Source organism: Pelobates fuscus, chromosome 6, assembly GCF_036172605.1.
Source record: "Pelobates fuscus isolate aPelFus1 chromosome 6, aPelFus1.pri, whole genome shotgun sequence".
NCBI classification, from domain to species: domain Eukaryota; kingdom Metazoa; phylum Chordata; class Amphibia; order Anura; family Pelobatidae; genus Pelobates; species Pelobates fuscus.
The window spans coordinates 8,129,835-8,135,522 of record NC_086322.1 but is presented as its reverse complement, the minus strand read 5'-3'; the positions used below and the strand labels follow the sequence as shown (position 1 = coordinate 8,135,522).

Below are 5,688 nucleotides of genomic sequence, written 5' to 3'. Positions count from 1 at the left end.
CGTAAGCCCCACACCAGCGCAGATGGGACCGTGGTCTCTGCGCCCAAGTTACAGGGAGCTGAAGGGGCCGTCCTCCCTCCCCAGCGGCAGTGTGATTTGTTGGGAATTGGGAGCCCAGTCTCCATTCCCCAGCGGCAGTGTGAATTGCAGGGAATTGGGAGCCCAGTCTCCATTCCCCAGCGGCAGGCTGAGTTACAGGGGGCAGAGGTAGTTGGTCCTATCCCCCAGCAGCAGAGTGATATGCCGGGAATGCAGTGTGAAGTGCAGGGAGAGGAGAGCAGCGTCCTCCCTCCCCAGCGGAAGGCTGAGTTACAGGGGGCAGAGGTAGTTGGTCCTACCCCCCAGCAGCAGCGTGATTTTTTGGGAATAGAGAGCCCAGTCTCTATTCCCCAGCAGCAGGACACTGAATTGGGAGGAGAGACAGTCGGTCTCCCTCCACAAAGACTGAAAGTAGGCATGGGAGAGGAGATTGTTACCACCTCTCCCCAGCGGCGGATCATCAATGGGCAGAGTGTTCTAATGGGAGAGGAGCTGGTTACCACCTCTCCCCAGCGGCAGCTTAATGTACCAGGGGGAGACTGTAAGCCCCACACCTGTGCAGATGGGACCGTGGTCTCTGCACTTCCAGCACAGGGGGTAGGGACGGTCGGTCCTGCCCCCCCACAACAGGGCTGTTTAGCCAAAGGGGAGACAGTCTGTCTCCAGCAGCAGAGCTGTGTAACTAAAGGGGAGACAGTCGGTCTCCAGCAGCAGAGCTGCGCAGCTAAAGGGGAGACAGTCGGTCTCCAGCAACCAGGCTCCAACCAGACTACTCCTGTAGTAGTGCTGGCACCAGGGCAGAGTACCGCTGGTCTCTGCCCACTCAGCAACCCACCAAAACAGCCTACCAGTCTCCCACACAGCCGGGGTGAGGCACCTGGACCTGGACAAGTTTTTCCATTACTCAGGTGTAGTAACCATTTATTGTGGGTGGGCTGTACTGCTGTTTCTGTTTTGTGGGTGGGCTGCTGGACTAACAAGGGCACTGACCGGCAAGAGGTCAGGTACCCTGTTAGTCTGTTTGGAAAAGGGGAGAAATGTGGCGAAACCAACCTCGCCACTGGGCCCTGGAGAAGCCTGTTTGCTAGCCTCCTACCTACTGACTATGGCCCCTGGGTTATTTGGGGCATATTGTACTGTATATTGCTGCTACTGGCCCTTTTAACAGCATCTATGGACATATTGGGACTTTTGGGACTACTGTCCCTTTAAGACTGTGAAGCATATTCGAGTGTACTGCCTGTAATATTATATATGTATTTATAGATGTGTTAAGTGTATCCTGGGTGATTTGTATGCAACATTCATCTGATTGTTCGGTAGAATCACTCCATTCAGTATATTGAGTGAAACTACCGAACAACCAGACCACCCAGGAATGAGTGTGCCTCCAATTACCGTTTGCAACAATGTTGCAAACAGGTAATTGGCAATCAGTGCAGTGTGGTCTTTGTCCTCTGGGTGGCCGCCATTCGGGAAACAAACACGTGGCGGCGGCCATCTTAAACTACCGAACAGCGGTTCCAGAAATGAGACCTGAGACCTCCATACTTCCAGAAATTCGTATGGAAACTACCGAATGACCCGCCGTTCGGTAGAAAGAGCCCCATAAACAAGGGAATTCATTCAAACCCTCTCCAGGCTCTATAACACAGGCAATTCGCCTGTTTTCATTCCCTTGTTTGTGACCGACCGCAGGGCCAAAATGCATGGAACTGTTTTCGGATACTTTACCCATGCGGTCGGTCAAATCTTTGGAACCCCATATCTCACGAACCATTCATCCGAATTACTTGAATTTTGGATATGTTGTCCCCCTGAATAAGGGCTATCCAGCGATGCTGGATTTAAAGGTGTACCCCCGGGTTTTGGGGTACATCCAGAACTTGGCTGAAAAAGTGTACCGGATAATTGAGTTTAATGTTATCTGAGGGGAGGGGATGTGTGGGCTGAACCATGTATGTGATTGGTTATTTTATGCCTCCCCCTGGGTGTGGCCTGTATGTGGATTAGTGTAATAAAAGCCAGGCTGGATGAGCCAGTCCAGAGTTCCTGTTTTACCCTCAAAGTGATGTGTCGTCTCATTATTGGGGGGGGGGAAGGATTTATTGCATGCTGTTCCAGTTGACTGCTAGGAGTACAAGCCTATTCGTATGGTTCCTATTCAATGGTCTACAGCATTCATATGCTTGGGAGAATTTAAAAGGTTTTCTCGGATTCGGTGATTGTGGTGTCTGCCAGAGTGCTTGGAGTCCTCAGGAAGCACTAGGAGCATCCATTAACGGAGGTACCAAGTCGGGGTGCCAGGTGATCCGTTACACTCATATTCTGCATGCTATCACCATGTTGAAAATAAAGTAAAGATGTGCAGAGGAGAAATTAATTATAAATAGTCTTGTGCAAAATAATGTTTGGGGAGGTTGGCCTGGTTCCATAACTTGAATCCACAGCCGAACGTAACGACTGCCTTGAATTTACCTTTACAGTTTTATTCATCGATACATTCAGGCGTGTACTGGAAGGAATTTGATTCAAACCTACCCTCTCCAACACATATTTGCACATGTCTAAGTATGAATAAAAATAGAATTCCGTATGTCAAAACATATATTTTTTCCCCTTTGTTTGTTGTTAACAAAGATTTTGCAGTCTTAAGAAAGACTTTGCAGTCTTAAAAGCGTCATCTGAGCAGTTAGGACTTGCATTAATGACTTACGATAAACCATTGATTTTAAATGGTTGATAATGAAAACAACACATTTTTTATGATTTCTCTCATACAATTCTAAGTAAAAGCTAAACTTGTATTAATGTAAGATGTTAGCTTTGAAAGGTGATATCAGAAGCACCAGGAAATATATATATTGATGGTGGCATGCCAACATCTTCTCTGTGGAGCACTTGAAGGGTTTTGCTACAAATGATTTTTGCTGACTATATTAAACACAGTTGGAAGCTACGTGTTTCAAAAGAAAAACACCAATTGCTTGGGCTCGTCCGGGATTTAAACCCGGGACCTCTCGCACCCAAAGCGAGAATCACACCCCTAGACCAACGAGCCATTACATTAGTTGGGTTTTAGGAAAAAAATTGCCAGACTAACGCGCCAGACAGCGTTTGTGTTCTCAAAATAGAAACAAAGTTTTCGTTTTGAAGTGAGGATTTTAAATTTCCTCAATAGGATCTGTTTTTCCAATATCATTTTCATTGTATGGGTAAATTAACAGTTGAGGTTTATGTACGATGGTGATAAATCATATTGACAGTTGTCAAAGTTGAGTCTGTTTCTGGTCAAATTGCTGGGGAAGACTTAAAATTTCCATTCATTTCTTAATTGTTTATGAGGGCTTTGTTGGTTTAGGAGAAATTTGTGGTTCAAATATATGTTGGAAAAGCACATGAAGGATTCAACTTTCTTTCTCATATTCTGCATGCTATCACCATGTTGAAAATAAAGTAAAGATGTGCAGAGGAGAAATTAATTATAAATAGTCTTGTGCAAAATAATGTTTGGGGAGGTTGGCCTGGTTCCATAACTTGAATCCACAGCCGAACGTAACGACTGCCTTGAATTTACCTTTACAGTTTTATTCATCGATACATTCAGGCGTGTACTGGAAGGAATTTGATTCAAACCTACCCTCTCCAACACATATTTGCACATGTCTAAGTATGAATAAAAATAGAATTCCGTATGTCAAAACATATATTTTTTTCCCCTTTGTTTGTTGTTAACAAAGATTTTGCAGTCTTAAGAAAGACTTTGCAGTCTTAAAAGCGTCATCTGAGCAGTTAGGACTTGCATTAATGACTTACGATAAACCATTGATTTTAAATGGTTGATAATGAAAACAACACATTTTTTATGATTTCTCTCATACAATTCTAAGTAAAAGCTAAACTTGTATTAATATAAGATGTTAGCTTTGAAAGGTGATATCAGAAGCACCAGGAAATATATATATTGATGGTGGCATGCCAACATCTTCTCTGTGGAGCACTTGAAGGGTTTTGCTACAAATGATTTTTGCTGACTATATTAAACACAGTTGGAAGCTACGTGTTTCAAAAGAAAAACACCAATTGCTTGGGCTTGTCCGGGATTTAAACCCGGGACCTCTCGCACCCAAAGCAAGAATCATACCCCTAGACCAACGAGCCATTACATTAGTTGGGTTTTAGGAAAAAAATTGCCAGACTAACGCGCCAGACAGCGTTTGTGTTCTCAAAATAGAAACAAAGTTTTCGTTTTGAAGTGAGGATTTTAAATTTCCTCAATAGGATCTGTTTTTCCAATATAATTTTCATTGTATGGGTAAATTAACAGTTGAGGTTTATGTACGATGGTGATAAATCATATTGACAGTTGTCAAAGTTGAGTCTGTTTCTGGTCAAATTGCTGGGGAATACTTAAAATGTCAATTCATTTCTTAATTGTTTATGAGGGCTTTGTTGGTTTAGGAGAACTTTGTGGTTCAAATATATGTTGGAAAAGCACATGAAGGATTCAACTTTCTTTCTCATATTCTGCATGCTATCACCATGTTGAAAATAAAGTAAAGATGTGCAGAGGAGAAATTAATTATAAATAGTCTTGTGCAAAATAATGTTTGGGGAGGTTGGCCTGGTTCCATAACTTGAATCCACAGCCGAACGTAACGACTGCCTTGAATTTACCTTTACAGTTTTATTCATCGATACATTCAGGCGTGTACTGGAAGGAATTTGATTCAAACCTACCCTCTCCAACACATATTTGCACATGTCTAAGTATGAATAAAAATAGAATTCCGTATGTCAAAACATATATTTTTTTCCCCTTTGTTTGTTGTTAACAAAGATTTTGCAGTCTTAAGAAAGACTTTGCAGTCTTAAAAGCGTCATCTGAGCAGTTAGGACTTGCATTAATGACTTACGATAAACCATTGATTTTAAATGGTTGATAATGAAAACAACACATTTTTTATGATTTCTCTCATACAATTCTAAGTAAAAGCTAAACTTGTATTAATATAAGATGTTAGCTTTGAAAGGTGATATCAGAAGCACCAGGAAATATATATATTGATGGTGGCATGCCAACATCTTCTCTGTGGAGCACTTGAAGGGTTTTGCTACAAATGATTTTTGCTGACTATATTAAACACAGTTGGAAGCTACGTGTTTCAAAAGAAAAACACCAATTGCTTGGGCTCGTCCGGGATTTGAACCCGGGACCTCTCGCACCCAAAGCGAGAATCATACCCCTAGACCAACGAGCCATTACATTAGTTGGGTTTTAGGAAAAAAATTGCCAGACTAACGCGCCAGACAGCGTTTGTGTTCTCAAAATAGAAACAAAGTTTTCGTTTTGAAGTGAGGATTTTAAATTTCCTCAATAGGATCTGTTTTTCCAATATCATTTTCATTGTATGGGTAAATTAACAGTTGAGGTTTATGTACGATGGTGATAAATCATATTGACAGTTGTCAAAGTTGAGTCTCTTTCTGGTCAAATTGCTGGGGAAGACTTAAAATGTCCATTCATTTCTTAATTGTTTATGAGGGCTTTGTTGGTTTAGGAGAAATTTGTGGTTCAAATATATGTTGGAAAAGCACATGAAGTGTAGGAAATTGGCATTCCGTGAAATCTTTGTTTGTCACATATCA

The 5,688-nt window shown here is 42.2% G+C and overlaps 1 non-coding gene across 1 annotated transcript; it reads right to left on the bottom strand.

The window, feature by feature from the left end:
• Positions 1-5,228: 5,228 nt before the first annotated feature.
• On the bottom strand, positions 5,229-5,300 carry TRNAP-UGG (transfer RNA proline (anticodon UGG)). Its single transcript has one exon. It is a non-coding gene; the product is annotated as a tRNA-Pro (tRNA).
• Positions 5,301-5,688: the final 388 nt, after the last annotated feature.